Raw genomic sequence first — 23,568 nt, forward strand, 5'->3', positions numbered from 1 at the left:
AAACTGAATTTCTGAGATAGTTGGTAATTTTGTGAAATTTTATTTCAAGTATCAGGTGTGTGTGTGTGTGTGTGTGTGTGTGTGTCACTCTCAACCAAATATCACCAGAGGCCAGCTAGGTTTGATAAATGGTCAAATGCAGTTGAAAGCTAAGAACCATTTAAAGGAATAATGCCTGCATAAAGCATCTCCATTTGATACCTGAAATTTGCACCCCACAGAAAACTGGATGATTTCTTATTCACTGGTAGATGTCAAGACCAGACCCACACATATTACTAACAATCTGGAAGTCTCTTATACTTGAATCAATGGGTCCCCAAAGTGCATACTACCTGGATGCTTTCTTAGACATTTTAGTTGGTCAATTTTAGGATTTCTAGACAAAGTATGACTTTCCATTTGGTCTTCATGCTTTAGTAGACTAGTATTGACACATGTGCACTGAAAATAGTGGTATCCCCTCCAGGCAAAGTGTGGCATTCATTTTTTTTTAACTGCATAATTATAAAATACAACCTGCTAAAGGAAAAAAATTATACCCCTGAATAAATGATAAAATTACAGTGTTTTCTTGTAGTCCATGAATACTGAAAATTTCAATTAACCAAGTGAAAAGCCATTGAGTGTGCCAGAAGGATTTACATCCCAGACTAATGACAGTCATCTGCATCCTATTTAGCTAATGAAGGTTTGGAACACTTGTGGATAATTAAGGGAAAGCTGATGGGAGGAAATTTGAACCATAGAAAGACCAAATCTATTTATGTCTGCATTTAAAACTAAACATATCTAATAGTTCACTCAATCAAGGCATAATGTCTGTTCATTTCGAATAAGATAGATGCTCGTAAGTTAAGTAGGCAGGATAGCTCCCAAAACACAAAATTCCGTCCTCACTCATTCATTCCATAAGTAGCTATTGAACACCTACCATGCACCTCTGCCCTTGTGGATCAACCCGACAGCACCATGGTTTCCCTAATGTTTTCCTACCACTTTCCTTCTTCCATCTTAATTACCTTTAGAGCTCTGGTTTTCACTTTAAAGTAACTACCATCCATCTGTCTGTCAGCACAGCCATGGCATAGCTGCAATCCAGGGGTATGACGGGAAAGCACAGGGTGAGCAGTGGGGTACCTGGCTATTTCTAAGACCTGTCAGAGCACTTGGGAGTGGGCCCCAGACTCATTAATAGGTGGGGGGTTCGTTTGAGGAAGACCAAAGACTATTAGAGGGAAGGAGACACCTGATGTTCAAGGGTAGCCAGAATAGGAATCAAGCTCAGTGCAGCTCTACTGAATTTCACCGAATAGTTCACCACTCATCTCACTCAACTGTTATTATCCCACTTAAGTAGGATAATGCTCTCTGGACCCTCAGCATATCTCCAGCAAGTGTGTGTTTAACCAAGGGGATGCTTTAAGGACCTGCGCTCCTAGGATCTATGTCAATGCTAAAAACGGCACACCTAGCTGGCAGGCATGTTCTGGGAAGTCAACTGTTGGTTCCAACTCAGTCTTAGGCACACACATTTTGTCTTTCAGAATCTCTTCCATGTCTGAAAGAAAAGCCAGGTTAAAAAACATCAGCAAAATCAGAGCCTACACACACGCAGTTGGGTGTAACTCTAAACCAGTGGGTCTCAAACGTTAGTGTCAGGACAATCTCCTTGGAGGTCCTGTGAAAACACAAATGGCTGGGCCCCAACCCCAGAGGTTCTGATTCAGGAGGTCTGAGGTGGGGCCCAAGAATTTGCATTTCTAACACAAGGTGGATGTTACTGGTCTGGGAACCATACCTTGAGAACCAATGGTCTAAGAAATACTCAAAGCAAATTAATGGCAATGATAACTATGCCTTTTATGATCTCACAAAAGAAGAAAAAGTATATCTGACTGGAATTTCCATAGCCTAATTATAATTAGGACAATAGGGATAATACCTTGTGACATTTATATAAAACGTCCAATTTCTAAAGCCCCTTGACACACATTGTTTCACTTGAGCTTCCAAACAACCCTATAGAGTATCTGTTTCACGCATTGTAGGACAATAAGAAAACAGAGAGGTTAAGTGACTTGTCTAAGTTTTCTTAACTAGTAAGTGGTTAAACCAAGATTCAGGTCACTGGCCTTCAGAGGTATTTCTGGGGTAGACTGTGCCACTAGAATCGTACTCTGGGAGCATTAGGGTAAAATGTGAAATTCACTTAAAATTAACAAAGCAAGGTCACTCTAGTCTCATATCAATGTCAAAGGTTCTTTACCAATAGGTAAATATTAACTTCTTTTTACCCAGCACCATTTATAAAAGCTGAAGAGTCTTTGCATACAAAGTGAATTTTATAAAAAAGCTCCCTTAAAAGGGCTAAGTATGGGGGACCTTCAAGATGGCAGAGGAGCAAGACGTGGAGATCACCTTCCTCCCCACAAATACATCAAAAATACATCTACATGTGGAAAAACTCATACAGAACACCTACTGAACGCTGGCAGAAAGAAGACCTCAGACTTCCCAAAACGCAAGAAACCCCCCACATACTTGGGGAGGGCAAAAGAAAAAAGAAAAAACAGAGACAAAAAAACAGAGAAAAACTCCTACGGAACACCTACTGAACGCTGGCAGAAGACCTCAGACTTCCCAAAACGCAAGAAACTCCCCACGTACTTGGGGAGGGCAAAAGAAAAAACAGAGACAAAAGAACAGGGGTGGGACCTGCACCTAAGGAGGAGAAGTTTCCACACACTAGGAAGCCCCTTCACTGGCGGAGATGGTGGTGTGTGTGTGTGTGTGTGTGTGTGTGTGTGTGTGTGTGTGTGTGAGATGGCGGGGTGTGTGTGTGTGTGTGTGTGTGTGTGCGCGCGCGCGCGCAGGGGGAAGCTTGGGAGCCACGAAGGAGAGCACAGCAACAGGGGTGCAGAGGGCAAAGCGGAGAGATTCCCGCACAGAGGATCCGTGCCGACCAGCACTCGCCAGCCCGAGAGGCTTGTCTGCTCAGCCACCGGGGTGGGCGGGGACTGGGAGCTGAGGCTCGGGCTTTGGAGGTCAGATCCCAGGGAGAGGACTGGATTGGCTGCGTGAACACAGTCTGAAGGGGGCTAGTGCACCACAGCTAGCTGGGAGGGAGTCCGGGGAAAAAGTCTGGAACTGCCTAAGAGGCAAGAGACCATGGTTTTGGGGTGCATGAGGAGAGGGGATTCCTTCCCTGTCTGCCCACAGAAGGCAGAGCACCGCCTAAACAAGCTCCAGAGATGGGCACAAACTGTGGATATCAGCTCAGACACCAGAGATGGGCATGAAATGCTAACGCTGTTGCTGCAGCTACCAAGAGTCCTGTGTGCAAGAACAGGTCACTATCCATACCCTCCCGGGAGCCTGTGCCGCCCGCCACTGCCAGGGTCCTGTGATCCAGGGACAAGTTCCCCAGGAGAACACACGGCGTGTCTCAGGCTGCTGTAACGTCACGCTGGCCTCTGCCACTGCAGGCTCGCCCTGCATTCCAATCATAACTACTGTACCCCTCCCTCCCCCTGGCCTGAATGAGCCAGAGCCCCCTAATCAGCCACTCCTTTATCCCCATCCTGTCTGGGCAGTAACAGATGCCTGAGGGTGACCTACATGCAGAGGTGGGGCTGAACCCCAGGAGCTGTGCGAACAAAGAAGAGAAAGGGAAATTTCTCCCAGCAGTCTCAGGAGCAGTGGATTAAATCCCCACAATCAACTCGATGTACTCTGTATCTGTGGAATACCTGAATAGATAACGAATCAACCCAAACCTGAGGCGATGGACCTTGGGAGCAACTGTAGACTTGGGGTTTGCTGTCTGTGGCTAACTTGTTTCTGATTTTCATATTTATCTTAGTATAGATTTACCGCTTGTTTTCATTGGTGGATTTGTTATTTGGTTTGGTTGCTCTCTTCTTTTCTTTTTATTATTACTTTTTAAATTTTTTACTTTAATAATTTTTTAATTTTAATAATTTTATTATTTTTTATTTAGTATTTTTTTCTTTCTTTTTTCTCCCTTCTCTTCTGAGCCATGTGGCTAACAGGGTCTTGGTGCTCTGGCCTGGTGTCAGGCCTGAGCCTCTGAGGTGGGAGAGCTGAGTTGAAGACATTGGACCACAAGACACCTCCTGGTTCCACATAAAATCAATTGGCAAGAGCTCTCCCAGAGAACTCCATCTCAACGCTAAGGCCCAGCTCCCTACAATGGCCAGCAAGTTCCAGTGCTGGATGCCCCATGCCAAACAATTAGCAAGACAGGAATACAACCCCACCCATTAGTAGAGAGGCTGCCTAAAATCATACTAAGTACACAAACACCCCAAAAAACACCACTGGACACAGCCCTGCACACTAGAAAGACAAGATCCAACCCCAACCACCAGAACACAGTCACCAGTCCCCTCCACCAGGAAACCTACACAACCCACTGAACCAGCCTTACTCACTGGGGGCAGACACCAAAAACAATGGGAAGTACGAACCTGCAGCCTGCAAAAAGGAGATCCCAAACACAGTAAGTTAAGCAAACTGAGAAGACAGAGAAATACACAGCAGATGAAGGAGCAAGGTAAAATACAAACCCACCAGACCAAACAAATGAAGAGAAATAGGCAGTCTACCTGGAAAAGAATTCAGAGTAATGATAGTAAAGATGACCCCAAATCTTGGAAATAGAATGGAGAAAATACAAAAAAAAAAAAGATTAACAAGGACCTAGAAGAATTAAAGAGCAAACAAACAATGATGAACAACACAATAAATGAAATTAAAAAGTCTCTAGAAGGAATCAATAGCAGAATAACTGAGGCAGAAGAATGGATAAGTGACCTGGAACAAAAAAAGAGTGGAAATAACTACCACAGAGCAGAATAGAGAAAAAAGAATGAAAAGAATTAAGGACAGTCTCAGAGACTTCAGAGATAACATTAAACACAACAACATTCAAATTATAGGAGTCCCAGAAGAAGAAGAGAAAATGAAAGGGTCTGAGAAAGTATTTGAAGAGATTATACTTGAAAACTTCCCTAACATGGGAAAGGAAACAGTCAATCAAATCCAGGAAGGACAGATAGTTCCATACAGGATAAATCCAAGGAGAAACACGCCAAGAAACATTTTAATCAAACTATCAAAAATTAAATTCAAAGAAAAAATATTAAAAGCAGCAAGGGAAAAGCAACAAATAACACACAAGGAAATCCCCATAAGGTTAAAGCCGATCTTTCAGCAGAAAATCTGCAAGCCAGAAGGGAGTGGCAGGACATATTCAAAGTGATGAAGGAGAAAAACCTGCAACCAAGATTACTCTACCCAGCAAGGATCTCATTCAGAGTCGACAGAGAAATTAAAACCTTTACAGACAAGGAAAAGCTAAGAGAATTCAGCACTACAAAACTAGCTTTACAAAAAATGCTAAAGGAACTTCTCTAGGCAGGAAACACAAGAGGAGGAAAAGTCCTACAATAACAAACCCAGAACAATTAAGAAAACGGTAATAGAAAAATACATATCGATAATTACCTTATATGTAAATGGATTAAATGCTCCAACCAAAAGACACAGACTGGCTGAATGGATACAAAAACAAGATCCATATATATGCTGTCTACAAGAGACCCACTTCAGACCTAGGGACACATACAGACTGAAAGAGAGGGGATGGAAAAAGATATTCCATGCAAATGGAAATCAAAAGAAATCTGGAGAAGCAATTCTCATATCAGATAAAATAGACTTTAAAATAAAGACTATTAGAAGAGACAAACAAGGACACTACATAATGATCAAGGGACCAATCCAAGAAGAAGATATAACAATTGTAAATATTTAGGCACCTAACATAGGAGCACCTCAATAAATAAGGCAAATGCCAACAGCCATAAAAGGGGAAATTGACAGAAACACAATCATAGTATGGGACTTTAACACCCCACTTTCACCAATTGACATATCATCCACAATGAAAATAAATGATACATTTATTTTATACATATAAACGATACATTAAACAAGACGGACTTCATTGCTATTTATAGGACATTCCATCAAAAAACAACAGAATTCACATTCTTCTCAAGTGCTCACGGAACACTCTCCATGATAGATCATAACTTGGGTCACAAATCAAGCTTTGGTAAATTTAGAGAAAATTGAAATCGTATCAAGTATCTTTTCCAACCACAACACTATGAGACTAAATATCAATTACAGGAAAAAAACTGTAAAAAATATATATACATGGAGCTAAACAATACACTACTAAATAACCAAGAGATCACTGAAGAAATCAAAGAGGATATCAAAAAATACCTAGAAACAAATGACAATGGAAACATGATGACCCCAAACCTATGGGATGCAGCAAAAGCAGTTCTAAGAGGGAAGTTTATAGCAACACAATCCTACCTCAAGAAACAAGAAACAGCTCAAATAAACAACTTAACCTTACACCTAAAGCAATTAGAGAGAGAAGAACAGCAACAAAAAAAAACCCCAAAGTCAGCAGAAGGAAGGAAATCATAAAGATCAGATCAGAAATAAATGAAAAAGAAATGAAGGAAACAGTAGCAAAGATCAATAAAACTAAAAGCTGGTCCTTTGAGAAGATAAACATAACTCATAAGCCACTAGCCACACTCATCAAGAAAAAAGGGAGAAGACTCAAACCAACAGAATTAGAAATGAAAAAGGAGAAGTAACAGCTGACACTGTAGAAATACAAAGGATCATGAGAGATTACTACAAGCAGGAAGAAATGGACAAATTCTTAGAAAAGCACAAACTTCCGAGACTGAACCAGGAAGAAATAGAAAATATAAATAGACCAATCACAGACCAAATTGAAACTGTGATTAAAATTCTTCCAACAAACAAAAGCCCATGACCAGATGGCTTCACAGGCAAACTTTATCAAACATTTAGAGAAGAGCTAACACCTATCCTTCTCAAACTCTTCCAAAATACAGCAGAGGGAGGAACACTCCCAAACTCATTCTAAGAGGCCACCATAGCCTTGATACCAAAATCAGATAAAGGTGTAACAAAGAAAGAAAACTACAGGCCAATATCACTGATGAACAGAGATGCAAAAATCCTCAACAGTACATTAGCAAACAGAATCCAATAGCACATTAAAAGGATTATAAACCATGATCAAGTGGGGTTTATCCCAGGAATGCAAGGATTCTTCAATGTATGCAAGTCAATCAATGTGATACACCATATTAAAATATTGAAGGATGAAAACCATATGATAATCTCAATAGATGCAGAAAAAGCATTTGGCAAAATTCAACACCCATTTATGATAAAAACTCTCCAGAAAGTAGGGGAACCTACCTCAACATAATAAAGGCCATATATGACAAACCCACAGCCAACATCATTCTCAATGGTGAAAAATTGAAATCATTTCCTCTGAAATCAGGAACAAGACAAGGCAGTCCACTCTCACCACTCTTATTCAACATAGTTTTGGAAGTTTTAGGCACAGCAATCAGAGAAGAAAAAGAAATAAAAGGAATCTAAATCAGAAAAGAAGAAGTAAAACTGTCACTGTTCGCAGATGACATGATACTATACATAGAGAATCCGAAGATGCTACCAGAAAACAACCAGAGGCAATCAATGAATCTGGTAAAGTAGCAGGGTACAAAATTAATGCACAGAAATCTCTTGCATTCCTATACACTAACAGCAAAAAATCTGAAAGAGAAATTAAGGAAAACTCCCATTTATCATTGCAACAAAAAGAATAAAATAACTAGGAATAAACCTACCTAAGGAGACAAAAGACCTGTATGCAGAAAACTATAAGACACTGATGAAAGAAATTAAAGATGATACAAACAGATGGAGAGATATACCATGTTCTCGGATTGGAAGAATCAATACTGTGAAAATAACTATACTATCCAAAGCAATCTACAGATTCAGTGCAATCCCTATCAAACTACCAATGGCATTTTTCACAGAATTGGAACAAAAAATTTCACAATTTATATGGAAACACAAAAGACCCCGAATAGGCAAAGCAATCTTGAGAAAGAAAAATGGAGCTGGAGGAATCAGGCTCCCTGATGTCAGACTATACTACAAAGCTACAGTAATCAAGACAGTATGGTACTGACACAAAAACAGAAATATAGATTAGTGGAACAGGATAGAAAGCCCACAGATAAACCCACACACATATGGTCACCTTATCTTTGATAAAGAAGGCAAGAATATACAGTGGAGAAAAGACAGCCTCTTCAATAAGTGGTGCTGGGAAAACTGGACAGCCACATGTAAAAGAATGAAATTAGAACACTTCCTAACACTATACACAGAAATAAACTCAAAATGGATTAAAAACCTAAATGTAAGGCCAGACACTATAAAACTCTAAGAGGAAAACATAGGCAGAGCAGTCTGACATAAATCACAGCAAGATCCTTTCTGACCCACCTCCTAGAGAAATGGAAATAAGAACAAAAATAAATAAATGGGACCTAATGAAACTTAAAAGCTTTTGCACAGCAAAGGAAACCATAAACAAGATGAAAGGACAACCCTCAGAATGCGAGAAAATATTTGCAAATGAAGCAACTGACAAAGGATTAATCTCCAAAATTTACAAGCAGCTCATGCAGCTCAATATCAAAAAAACAAACAACCCAATCCAAAAATGGGCAGAAGACCTAAATAGAAATTTCTCCAAAGAAGATATACAGATTGCCAACAAACACATGAAAGGATGCTCAACATCACTAATCATTAGAGAAATGCAAATCAAAACTACAATAAGCGATCACCTCACAGCAGTCAGAATGTCCATCATCAAAAACTCTACAAACAATAAATGCTGGAGAGGGTGTGGAGAAAAGGGAACCCTCTTGCACTGTTAGTGGGAATGTAAATTGATACAGCCACTATGGAGAACAGTATGAAGGTTCCTTAAAAATCTAAAATTTGAAGTACCATACGACCCAGCAATCCCAGTACTGGGCATATATCCTGAGAAAACCACAATTCAAAAAGAGTCATGTACCACAATGTTCATTGCAGTTCTATTTACAATAACCAGGACATGGAAGCAACCTTAGATTCCATCGACAGATGAGTGGATAAAGAAGATGTGGCACATATATACAATGGAATATTACTCCGCCATAAAAAGAAACGAAATTGAGTTATTTGTAGTGAGGTGGATGGACCTAGAGTCTGTCAAACAAAGTGAAGTAAGTCAGAAAGAGAAAAACAAATATCATATGCCAACACATATATATGGAATCTAAAAAAAAAAATGTTCTGATGAATGTAGGGGCAGGACAGGAATAAAGATGTAGATGTAGAGAATGGACTTGAGGACACGGGGAGGGGGAAGGGTAAGCTGGGACAAAGTGAGAGAGTGGCATGGACATATATACACTACCAAATGTAAAATAGCTAGTGGGACCAGCCGCATAGCACAGGGAGATCAGCTCGGTGCTTTGTGACCACCTAGAGGGTTGGGATAGGGAGGTTGGGCAGGAGATGCAGGAGGGAGGGGACATGAGGATATATGTATATGTACAGCTGATTCACTTTGTTATATAGCAGAAACTAACACAACACTCTAAAGCAATTATACTCCAACAAAGATGTTAAAAGAAAAAGGGGGGCTAAGTAGAACAGAGACTGAGAAATATATATATATAAAGTGAAGATATAAAGTTAAGGTCAGCAGCAACTATGAACCCTAGGAAGAGAACACCACTGGGAGAAGAGGTGTTACTCTTTAGCACCAGTTCCCTTGTTCCTGCACGGAGTGGATCTTTGATGTTTTCACCAGGTCAGCATCTTTGGGGTTGATAACCTGTAGGAAGCTCTGAATCTGCAGGGAGCAGAAGTAATTCGATGGTTTACAAACTGCACAGAGATAAAACGATGGGACCTGAGGATGCGGTCCACAAAGAGCCCCCACCAGAACCCCCGCAGAGAGGATGAACCTCCTCCCTTGCTGCGCCCTCACACTTCTGACCCAGGAAGATCCTGCGAGACCAGCGAGACGCTGAGCTCTGGGGCAAGGGGAGGAGAAAGTGTCAGAACACATTTCATGCACTTCACAACTATATTTGAATGTAACCAATTAGTGCCAGGAGGAGAGAGCAGAGCAACAAAGAGCCTCAAAGAAGACACAACAAAATGCAACATACAGGGACAAAACGCACTGAGTGCTGTCGAGCTTCATCCCACAAAGCTGCAAACAAAGTCTCCCCCTAAAAGTCATCAAGTTAATCTAACAAGGTTAGAGCCCCCTCCTCAGGGTCATCCCACTGTTTTTCCCAGAGCAGAGAATCCCAACCTGACATGGTAAGTGCTAAAGGAAAGAGAGATTGAGGGAATTAAGGCAAATAAGAGGGGCAGAATATTTCTGTACATTATGACTTTAAAAGAATAGTGAGGAACCTCTACCCTACAATTCCATGTATATTAGCATCTGTAATTTTTGAGTCAATAGCTGTGGTACCTTAAATAAGACCACATCGATTATTTTAAAAGATTATGACTCAATATTTGAGAATTTAGATCCCTAAGATCCCCCTACATCTCTACTGTACCTTACACAAACCCCTCCGATGGACTTATCACTGATGGTTGCTTTTCCACATTGCACAGTTGAGGCCAGAAACCAAGTCTTAATCACTTTTGTGCAGTATACTTTAGCACAGTGATGAACACAGGGCCACGGACATAGTAGGACCTTCATAAATGTTTGTTGAATGTATAGTGAATGAGGTGAGGGAGGCAAGAGAGTGGAGAAAGGAAGGAGCAGGGAAGCAGGTACAAAGGGAGGGGGCAAGGAAAGGAGGAAGAATGATGATGATGTCAGGATAACACCTTCCATGGGGAAAAGTGTTATGAGTTATATTGTGTCCCCCCAAAAGAGATGTTGATGTCCTAACCCCTGTACATGTAAATGTGACTTTGTTTGGAAACAGGGTTTCTTTGCAGATGATCCAGTTAAGATGAAGTCATTAGGGGGAGTCCTAATCCAATATATCTGGTATCCTTATAAAAATGCGGAAATCTGGACACAGACATACACAGAGGGATAAGGAGGTGAGGACAGCCAAGTGATGATGGAGGCAGAGACTGGACAGAGGCAGATGCAAACAAAGGAACACCAAGGATTGTGGGCCACCACCAGAAGCCAGGAAGAGGCAAGGAAGGATTCTACTCAGACTCAGAGAGAGCAGGGCTCTACAGACACCTTGATTTTAGACTTCTAGCCTCCAGCACTGTGAGACAGTAAATTTCTGTTGTTTGAACCCGCCCAGTTCGTGGTACTTTTTATGTAGCCTTAGCAAACTAGTACAGAGAGACTGTACCATGGGTCTCTATTATTGATCATTATTACAGTGGTTGACAAACTTTTCCTTAAAAAGGGACAGATAAAAAACATTTTAGGCTCTGTGGGCCATAAGGTCTCTGTCACAACAACTCAACTCTGTCACTGTAACGTAAAAGGAGTCGTAGACAATGCATAAATGAATGTGTGTCTGTGTTCCAATACAAGTTTATTTTACAGACACCGAAATTTGCATTACATATAATGTTTTTGTATCATGAAATATTGTTCTTCTTTTGTTTTTTCCGAACTATTTAAAAATGTGAAAACTACTCTTAGCTTGCAGGCTGTACAAAAACAGACAGTGGCCAGATTTGGCCTGTAAGCTATAGGTTGTCTACCCCAGGGTACGGATCTAGGAATCAGAAACGCCTGGCTCTAGTCCTGATTCCACTGATTATTATTCTTGTAACTTTGATTAAATCACTGACTTTCATCTTCAAAAGAGCAAAATAAACCTTTCCTTACCCACCTGGAAGGTTATGAGGATGAGATAAAAATCATATACTTTAAAATACTTTGTATATGGTTAACACTACTGATACTTTGATATATTTAGCTCTGACTTACTCTTCAGTAATAAATATTAACAGTAAGGTCAGGGTGATGATCAAGTGACTCTGAGTCATGCAACCAGGGCAGAGTGGAAACAAAGACATAAGCCCCTTCAATCACCCACAGCTTCAGATGGATCAGGCAAGAGGACAGGAAGATGTGGGCATATGAAGGACTTTCTGGGATAAACAGCAACTCCAAGGCAAATAAATGTTCATTGTCTTTGGTCACATTTGACCCGGGGCTACTGCTGAACCAAGAATTTCTTTTAGGGAATGTTCTGCTGAGAGGCTGTACTGTAACTCAGTTCCCTAGGTCATCACTGTAAACAAACATTCATCATCCACTAAAGCTCCTTTGGCCATCTTAGCTCCTTTCTATGGTGCCAACAGCTGACGAAGCCATAAACATTACCCTGCACGCAGCACTGTCTTCACACTTGCCACCGTAAGGAATTGGAACCCTGCCACTGGGCTCTGCAGGGGCTGGACTAGAGCTGACAGCTCCAGATTTTCAGGTCTGGCACAAGGTAAAGCCAAAGAAAGCACTGAGGAATAAAGAAAATAGTTCACGGGAGGAAATATCATTTTGCTCACACTACATAGGACTGTAGATCTCCCTGGAACTAAGTATGCCCTTGAGGAGATGAGAGAAGACCCTTCCAAATTAGTAGCACAACCAGTCATGGTCATAAGTCCTTAGAAAATAGGGATTTTACTCCAAATTAATTATTCTGATTCTTCTTCATCCCTAAGACTGTGCATTTCCTTGATGCAGAAACAAGTGCTATCACTAAACTTATTTTCAGTTCCTGACTCCTCGTACTCATGTTTGAAGTGAATAGGAGAGAATTCACATCTTTTGCCAATTCCTGGCTGCCACCAATATCTGGAGCCTCATCCTCCTTGTTGCCTTCTTCTCCATTCCCACCTCCACCCTGACACATCACCTTCCTTCAAAAGAACAGAGAAGAAAGCCGTGGTGATTGAGTATCTCTTAGCAACTTGATGCCCTTCTTCTAAATGATGCTCACAGAAAAGCATGGCTGGGCCAAAGGTATCCCTCTTGGAAGCAGGATGCTTAATGGAAAGGGCATGGGCTCAAATTCTGGCTCTGCCCATGTTATGTGGCTAGGGCTCATCACTTAAATTCCGAGCCTCAATCCCTTATCTGTAAAATGGGAACCAGACCATTTACCTTAGAGTATTTCGTAAGAATTTAAGAGGACGTGCGCTCAAAAAATAGTAGCTACTATGATTATTTCAGAGCATTCTGGACTTCTCCAGCTTTGTCTTCAGCCACATGTACTCAACAGACTTCACAAATGCCTATTTAGTGGCACAGATACACCTGTGCCACTAAAACCCATAACGGTGCATGAGGAAGCAAGGAAGAAGCTACAAGGTTACTTGAAGCCTGGGCTCTACAAGAGCAAGTGGCTGGGGGCAGGGAGGAGGGATTGGCCTTCTCCTCCCTCAAATGATCTCCAGGTTATTATATGCTGGCAAATTTTCATGCTCCTGGTTGAACCAGATGGACTTATACTGTGAATACTGTGCAGTACCTGAGAGGAAAGAAAAGTGATATGAATGATCGCTTTCAATACACATATACGGTTATGCTTGCAGGTCTGAATTATTGAGAAAATATTTCAGGAGCTTTTATAGCTCATCCTCTAGAAAAGCAGGATCTTTCCAGCAGCTAGAGAGAGAATATGATCAGGAAAACAAATTTAACTTGGAAAAGCTACATGTCAGCCAGATAAAACAATGAAAAACTTTACACCATATTTAGTTATTTTGGAGGGGGTGGGTGGTTAAAAAGCACTGTTAGTCTCAAGCCTAGCTGTAGGTGCTTGATGGTAAGATTCCCTCCTTCAAACGTCTCATGTAAGATGGTAATGAAACCGATGGCCAGCCTTGGGCAATGAAGTTGAGGCACTCAGCCCTTGGAGGGATTCTTACTGGTAGAGTGGTAGGAATATCTTTTATCCTGAGGCTTTCACACAGTGTCTTTCTTTCTCTTTTTCTTTTTCATAGGAACTCTGTGTACTAATATATACCTAAATAGATCTGTCTTTAAAAAAGCCAGTATGTTAATTTGTAATCCAATTTGATGAAATACTAACCTGTAAATTCAGTGGGTGGGGAGGAGAGGAGGGAGAAGGTCAAGAAAGAAAGACATTTTCATAATTACTGGCTATTACAAATCATTTAAATGGACGCACAACAAGAATGGAGGTTGCAAGACTCAATGTGATGGGTTCCTGTTTAAAAGCCCAGCTCTGTCATTAATCAATGAATGGTGATGTGGCATTGTCTCAGGCACTCTCAGTGATGGTTTGACAGGAAATCGACGGCTACACAATTTTGCTGCACACCAGAAATAAAAGGTCTAGCTTGCCATAAGCATATTTCAGTACTGACAGATGCATTCCTTACCCTAGTTCTAAACTGCTGCATCTTCATTTCTTCAGAGAGTTTATTTTGAGTTCTACCTGCATAAGCTCTCCATGTGAAAGGCTAATAAGAGATGATTAAGGTGTTCCCCAGGGCTTGGGAAAATCCCAAGCTTCATTTTTTTTTTCATGTCTTTCCAACTGCCCTGGGCCCATTTACTCAACAAACATTACTGAGCACTTATGTTGCAGGCATTAGGTTGGGTTCTGCTGGGAGTATATTGATAAATGAGATATGACATGTGCCTTGAAGAAATAACAAGCAAATCTATGAAGGTTCTCATATTCTTTGAAGAAATTCTACTGAGTTCTGATCCTGGTTTTCCTCTCTTCTGTGTCTTCCATCCTGCCCATGTGATCTCTTTTCCTTTGTGCCACTTCTGTACCTTGTACACATTTCTATAATAACCTTTTTCACAACATATTGTATTTATTTGATTATGTCCCTTGCCCCAAAGAACTCTGCAAGCAGATGGCCATGCCATACTAATATTCCTATTCACAATGTGAATTCACATTTCACACATTCCCATATTCACAATGGCTAGTATATAGATTTTTTTTTAAATTTTGTTGAATATGAACATAATCCATCCACTTCTATGGCTTCAACTACTAGCTATATGATCTTCATTCTTTCTTTTTAATTTATTTTATTGAAGTATAGTTGATGTACAATGTTGTGTTAATTTCTGCTGCATAGCAAAGTGATTCAGTTTTATATATATATATATATATATATATTCTTTTTCATATTCTTTTCCATTATGGTTTATCACAGGATATTGAATATAGTTCCCTGTAGTATACAGTAGGACCTTGTTGTTTATCCACTCTGTATATAATAGTTTGCACCTGCTAATCCCAAACTCCCAATTCATCCCTCTCCCTCCCCTCCTCCCCCTTGGCAACCACAAGTCTGTTCTCTATGACTGCGAGTCTGTTTCTATTTCATAGATAAGTTCATTTGTGTCATATTTTAGATTCCACATATAAGTGATACCATATGGTATTTGTCTTTCTCTTTCTGACTTACTTCACTTAGTATGATAATCTCTAGGTCCATCCATGTTGCTGCAAATGGCATTATTTAATTCTTCTTATGTCTGAGTAGTATTCCATTGTATATATGTACCACATCTTCTTTATATAATGTTCATTCTTAATGTGTATGTTCATCCCTGATCCCCTCCTAAGCTTCAAATTCAGTGTTTCCAATTGCCTATTAAATACCTGCACTGGATGTCCCACAGGCATCTATAACTTGACTTTTCCAAAACTGAACGCACTGTATTCCCCTACTGCAAATCTGTCTCCATTGTTCATATCTTGGTTAACAGTAAGACCACCTATTCCCTCTTTCAACCACAAATTTCAGTGTCTTTTTTGATTCTTCTCTTTTCCTTACCTACCACATCTTATTGATTTGACCTTGGAAAACTCTCAAGTCATAAAGCTTTCTTTTTGCATTGCTTTGCCATTGCCTTAGTTCAGATCCTTGTCACCTCTTATTTAATTTCCTACCAGATCTCCATGCCACCACCAGCCTCTACAATGCCACCAGATATTGCAGAATCTGATTCTGCAGGTTGACAGTTGAGAGATCTCTCCTGGCTCCCTAATGCCTAAAAGAAAATGTCTTTGTTTCTGAGCATGGTACTTATTGACAATCTGACTGCAGCTTGTTTCATCAGGCTAGATTCTGATGTTTTCCACTATATATCCTATAATCTAGTCACATTAAATGTTTGATTGTTCTCTGGACAAGCCAGGGAGACCTTGCACATAATAGTCCTTGCATATACTATTACATTTCCTCTGCCTGAAATTTCTTCTCTTAAATCACCTAGCCAATTCCTCCCTCCCTCTGCAAAGGTTTCTGATGCCACCAGGAGCAGTTAGTGGTTTCCCTTCCTGTGTTGCTGAAGTTTTTAATTCTCACGTGTTTTATAGTTTCGTAATGTAGTTCTTGCTAGTGAGACTGAAAACTCAGTGAGTGTTAGGAAGTCAACTTCATCTCTGTTACCCTGCGCAAAGTCTGGTATGTGGTAGATAGTCAATGAATGTTTGCTAAAACAATGAATGAGTCACTAATTTAACAGTCTAAGGTTAGTTAAAGATATAGTTAGGCACCAACTGTGTATAAGGGTAGTTGAAGCCATCGTTATGATTTTAAGTACCTAGAAAATGTATAATTATAAGAAATAAGGGATTGGTGTTTAAAAAAAAAAAAAGAAAAAGAAACAAGGGATGGAGACAAAACCCTAGGGAGCATTGATATTTATTAGGATGAAAAGAAAGAAGAACCAGCTAAGGAAATTAAGAAAAGCTGTCAGAGGAGTGGAAGAGCCATAGTATTGTCACAGAATAGCACTTCCTGAAAGAAACCTAGGATAGTACTTCCTCAGAGAAGCTCTCCCTGATTTCTCAAATCAGGATTAGAATCCTCTTTATATGTGCTCTCACCTCACTCCATACTAAACCCTGTCAGAGTGCTTATCACAGTGACTTTGTCTACCTGTCTGCAACCGTTATAGAATATTAGCTCCCCAAAGACAGGGACTACGTCTTATTGACAGCACATGGCACACATCTACTGGTCAATAACTATTTGTTGGAACAGTTGAAGAGATGAATAATTAAATACATGAGTGAAATGCAGTCAAGAAATCACATAAGATGAGAATGAAAGATGCCCCCTGATTTTAGTATTCAGCAAGATACTGCGTGACTTCTATTCTTATGTGTTACCACATATACCCACAAACTCTCATGAGTTTCACACTGGAAGGTTCACGAGTTTTAGAGTCATTACCTCCCTTAAGAGATGGAAAGTTAAACACATCATTTCAAAATTACTTCAGCAAATAGTACTCTCTTTAAGCCAAGGAACTTTAAATAATTACAATCAACTCATCTCTTAGTGACCTTGAATTTTTGACTATTATATCCTGTACATGTTATAATCATATGCCCTCTATCTGAGGAATCCTCGCAAAGTAGAACCACAGATTATTTATCATCATAATACCCCAAGTTGCTGATATAAAAGGAATTTTTTGATGACAAATCCCTAGACAAATGAATGGAACAGAATCTCTGACAGATTGCTAATGTTTTGTCTTCAGATTTACAAGTGAGAACTTGAAAGAAAAGGGACTGGAAATGGAAAACGTAAGTACAGCCTGTAGACAACAAATGCCCTTCAGGACATGAGGTAGGGAATGTACTTCAGCAATGGAATGTATTTCAGCAATTTCTGAGAGTTGCTGAGAACTGAAAATTCAGCTCTCCTGGGCCTGTGCAAACACAATGATGATCATGATGTAAACTGCCTTCCACCCTCTCATCCCTCCTGACTACCAGTGGGTGCCATCTGCATACAGGGGACTGTCAAAGCAAAGATGTAGGAAAGGAATTTGCTGTTGTTTCTCAGCCTTACCCCTTGGAAAGTTAAGCAAGGGGGACCAAATCCTTCCTGCCAACTACATCTTGCATACAGCTTGGATCTCCAGGACACCGTGGACTCTGACTAGAACCATGTTCTAAAAATTGATAAACCGGGGACTTCCCTGATGGTCCAGTGGTAAAGAAGGCTGTCAGAAAACAATTGTGCACTATTCAAAGAGGGCTAAGTTCTATGGAATACATCAAAAAAACCTGAGGTTAAAGAGAAGTGGTGTGAAAAGATTTTTGATAGATGGCGGAAGAGTAAGACGCGGAGATCACCTTCCTCTCCACAGATACACCAGAAATACATCTACGCGTGGAACAACTCCTACGGAGCACCTACTGAACGCTGGCAGAAGACCTCAGACCTCCCAAAAGGCAAGGAACCCCCCACGTACCTGGTTAGGGCAAAAGAAAAAACTAAACAGAGACAAAAGGATAGGGACGGGTCCTGCACCAGCGGGAGAGAGTTGTGAAGGAGGAAAAGTGTCCACACACTAGGAAGCCCCTTCGCGGGTGGAGACTTCGGGAGGCGGATTCGGGGAGCTTGGGAGCCGCGGAGGAGAGCACAGCAACAGGGGTGCGGAGGGCAAAGCGGACAGATTCCAGCGCAGAGGATCGGGCCGACCGGCACTCACTACCCGAGAGGCTTGTCTGCTCGCCCGCTGGGGCGGGCGGGACTGGGAGCTGAGGCTCCGGCTTTTGTCGGAGCGCCGGGAGAGGACTGAGGTTGGCGGCGTAAACACAGCCTGCAGGGAGTTGGTGCGCCGCGGCTGGCCGGGAGAGAGTCCGGGGAGGGGTTTGGACCTGCCGAAGAGGCAAGAGACTTTTACGTCCCTCTTTGTTTCCTGGTGCACGAGGAGAGGGGATTAAGAACGCTGCTTGAGAGAGCTCCAAGGACGGGCGCGAGCCGCGGCTAAGAGTGCGGAGCCCAGAGACGGACATGGGACGCTAAGGCCGCTGCTGCCGCCGCCAGGAGGCCTGTGTGCGAACACAGGTCACTAGCCACACGCCCTTCCGGGGAGCCTGTGCAGCCCGCCACTGCCAGGGTCCCGGGATCCAGGGACGGCTCCCCGGGGAGAACGCACGGCGCGCCTCAGGCTGCAACGTCACGCCAGCCTCTGCCGCAGCAGGCCCGCCCCGCACTCCGTGCCCCTCCCTACCCCCCCGGCCTGGGTGAGCCAGAGCCTCCGAATCAGCGGCTCCTTTAACTCCGTCCTGTCTGAGCAAAGAACAGACGCCCTCAGGCGACCTACACGCACAGGCGGGGCCAAATCCAAAGCTAAGCCCCTGGGAACTGTGAGAACAAAGAAGAGAAAGGGAAATCTCTCCCAGCAGCCTCAGAAGCAGCGGATTAAAGCTCCACAATCAACTTGATATACCCTGCATCTGTGGAATACCTGAATAGACAACGAATCATCCCAAATTAAGGAGCCCTGTGGATGAAAGGCTCTTGGTGCTGCAGCCAGGAGTCAGTGCTGTGCCTCTGAGGTGGGAGAGCCAACTTCAGGACACTGGTCCACAAGAGGCCTCCCAGCTGCACATAATATCAAACAGCAAAAATCTCCGAGAGATCTCCATCTCAACGCCAGCACCCAGCTTCACTCAACGACCGGCAAGCTACAGTGCTGGACATCCTATGCCAAACAACTAGCAAGACACGAACACAACCCCACCCATTAGCAGAGAGGCTGCCCAAAATCATAATAAGTCTACAGACACCCCAAAACACACCACCAGACGTGGACCTGCCCACCAGAAAGACAAGATCCAGCCTCATCCACCAGAACACAGGCACTAGTACCCTCCACCAGGAAGCCTACACAACCCACTGAACCAACCTTAGCCACTGGGGACAGACACAAAAAACAACAGGAACTACGAACCTTCAGCCTGCAAAAAAGGAGACCCCAAACACAGTAAGATAAGCAAAATGAAAAGACAGAAAAACACACAGCAGATGAAGGAGCAAGATAAAAACCCACCAGACCTAACAAATGAAGAGGAAATAGGCAGTCTACCTGAAAAAGAATTCAGAATAATGATAGTAAGGTTGATCCGAAATCTTGGAGATAGAATGGACAATAGAATGGACAAATTGCAAGAATCAGTTAACAAGGACCTAGAAGAACTAAAGATGAAACAAGCAACGATGAACAACACAATAAATGAAATTAAAAGTACTCTAGATGGGATCAATAGCAGAATAACTGAGGCAGAAGAACGGATAAGTGACCTGGAAGATAAAATAGTGGAAATAACTACTGCAGAGCAGAATAAAGAAAAAAGAATGAAAAGAACTGAGGACAGTCTCAGAGACCTCTGGGACAACATTAAACGCACCAACATTCGAATTATAGGGGTTCCAGAAGAAGAAGAGAAAAAGAAAGGGACTGAGAAAATATTTGAAGAGATTATAGTTGAAAACTTCCCTAATATGGGAAAGGAAATAGTTAATCAAGTCCAGGAAGCACAGAGAGTCCCATACAGGATAAATCCAAGGAGAAATACGCCAAGACACATATTAATCAAACTGTCAAAAATTAAATACAAAGAAAACATATTAAAAGCAGCAAGGGAAAAACAACAAATAACACACAAAGGAATCCCCATAAGGTTAACAGCTGATCTTTCAGCAGAAACTCTGCAAGCCAGAAGGGAGTGGCAGGACATATTGAAAGTGTTGAAGGAGAAAAACCTGCAACCAAGATTACTCTACCCAGCAAGGATCTCATTCAGATTTGATGGAGAAATAAAAACCTTTACAGACAAGCAAAAGCTGAGAGAGGTTAGCACCACCAAACCAGCTTTACAACAACTGCTAAAGGAACTTCTCTAGGCAAGAAACACAAAAGAAGGAAAGGACCTACAATAACGAACCCAAAACAATTAAGAAAATGGGAATAGGTACACACATATCGATAATTACGTTAAATGTAAATGGACTAAATGCTCCAACCAAAAGACACAGATTGGCTGAATGGATACAAAAACAAGACCCATATATTTGCTGTCTACAAGAGACCCACTTCAGACCTAGAGACACATACAGACTGAAAGTAAGGGGATGGAAAAAGGTATTTCATGCAAATGGAAACCAAAAGAAAGCTGGAGTAGCAATTCTCATATCAGACAAAATAGACTTTAAACCAAAGACTATTAGAAGAGACAAAGAAGGACACTACATAATGATCAAGGGATCGATCCAAGAGGAAGATATAACAATTGTAAATATTTATGCACCCAACATAGGTGCACCTCAATACATAAGGCAAATACTGACAACCATAAAAGGGGAAATCGACAGTAACACATTCATAGTAGGGGACTTTAACACCCCACTTTGACCAATGGACAGATCATCCAAAATGAAAATAAATAAGGAAACACAAGCTTTAAATGATACATTAAACGAGATGGAGTTAATTGATATTTATAGGACATTCCATCCAAAAACAACAGAATACACATTTTTCTCAAGTGCTCATGGAACATTCTCCAGGATAGATCATATCTTGGGTCACAAATCAAGCCTTGGTAAATTTAAGAAAATTGAAATTGTATCAAGTATCTTTTCTGACCACAACGCCATGAGACTAGATATCAATTACAGGAAAAGATCTGTAAAAAATACAAACACATGGAGGCTAAACAATACACCACTTAATAATGAAGTGATCACTGAAGAAATCAAAGAGGAAATAAAAAAATACCTAGAAACAAATGACAATGGAGACACAACGACCCAAAACCTGTGGGATGCAGCAAAAGCAGTTCTAAGGGGGAAGTTTATAGCAATACAAGCCCACCTTAAGAAGCAGGAAACATCTCGAATAAACAACCTAACCTTGCACCTCAAGCAATTAGAGAAAGAAGAACAAAAAAACCCCAAAGCTAGCAGAAGGAAAGAAATCATAAAAATCAGATCAGAAATAAATGAAAAAGAAATGAAGGAAACAATAGCAAAGATCAATAAAACTAAAAGCTGGTTCTTTGAGAAGATAAACAAAATAGATAAACCACTAGCCAGACTCATCAAGAAAAAAAGGGAGAAGACTCAAATCAATAGAATTAGAAATGAAAAAGGAGAGGTAACAACTGACACTGCAGAAATAAAAGAGATCATGAGAGATTACTACAAGCAACTCTATGCCAATAAAATGGACAATCTGGAAGAAATGGACAAATTCTTAGAAATGCACAACCTGCCAAGACTGAATCAGGAAGAAATAGAAAATATGAACAGACCAATCACAAGCACTGAAATTGAAACTGTGATTAAAAATCTTCCAACAAAGAAAAGCCCAGGACCAGATGGCTTCACAGGCGAATTCTATCAAACATTTAGAGAAGAGCTAACACCTATCCTTCTCAAACTCTTCCAAAATATAGCAGAGGGAGGAACACTCCCAAACTCCTTCTACGAGGCCACCATCACCTTGATACCAAAACCAGACAAGGATGCCACAAAGAAAGAAAACTACAGGCCAATATCACTGATGAACATAGATGCAAAAATCCTCAACAAAATACTAGCAAACAGAATCCAACAGCACATTAAAAGGATCATACACCATGATCAAGTGGGGTTTATTCCAGGAATGCAAGGATTCTTTAATATACGCAAATCTATCAATGTGATAAACCATATTAACAAACTGAAGGAGAAAAACCATATGATCATCTCAATAGATGCAGAGAAAGCTTTTGACAAAATTCAACACCCATTTATGATAAAAACCCTGCAGAAAGTAGGCATAGAGGGAACTTTCCTCAACATAATAAAGGCCATATATGACAAACCCATAGCCAACATCATCCTCAATGGTCAAAGACTGAAAGCATTTCCACTAAGATCAGGAACAAGACAAGGTTGCCCACTCTCACCACTCTTATTCAACATAGTTTTGGAAGTTTTAGCCACAGCAATCAGAGAAGAAAAGGAAATAAAAGGAATCCAAATCGGAAAAGAAGAAGTAAAGCTGTCACTGTTTGCAGATGACATGATCCTATACATAGAGAACCCTAAAGATGCTACCAGAAAACTACTAGAGCTAATCAATGAATTTGGTAAAGTGGCAGGATACAAAATTAATGCACAGAAATCTCTGGCATTCCTATATACTAATGATGAAAAATCTGAAAGTGAAATCAAGAAAACACTCCCATTTACCATTGCAACAAAAAGAATAAAATATCTAGGAATAAACCTACCTAAGGAGACAAAAGATCTGTATGCAGAAAATTATAAGACACTGATGAAAGAAATTAAAGATGATACAAATAGATGGAGAGATATACCATGTTCTTGGATTGGAAGAATCAACGTTGTGAAAATGACTCTACTACCCAAAGCAATCTATAGATTCAATGCAATCCCTATCAAACTACCACTGGCATTTTTCACAGAACTAGAACAAAAAATTTTGCAATTGTATGGAAACACAAAAGACCCCGAATAGCCAAAGCAATCTTGAGAACGAAAGAAGGAACTGGGGGAATCAGGCTCCCTGACTTCAGACTATACTACAAAGCTACAGTTATCAAGACGGTATGGTACTGGCACAAAAACAGAAAGATAGATCAATGGAACAGGATAGAAAGCCCAGAGATAAACCCACGCACATATGGTCACCTTATCTTTGACAAAGGAGGCAGAAATGTACAGTGGAGAAAGGACAGCCTATTCAATAAGTGGTGCTGGGAAAACTGGACAGGT

General features: G+C 41.0%; 1 protein-coding gene across 4 annotated transcripts in view; it reads right to left on the minus strand.

The window, feature by feature from the left end:
- The window catches only part of RASGEF1B (RasGEF domain family member 1B), a 590,923-nt gene that overhangs the window by 363,107 nt on the left and 204,248 nt on the right, over nucleotides 1-23,568 (minus strand). The window lies entirely within an intron of this gene.

The sequence above is a fragment of the Globicephala melas genome, chromosome 5 (genome assembly GCF_963455315.2).
Source record: "Globicephala melas chromosome 5, mGloMel1.2, whole genome shotgun sequence".
NCBI classification, from domain to species: Eukaryota; Metazoa; Chordata; class Mammalia; order Artiodactyla; family Delphinidae; genus Globicephala; species Globicephala melas.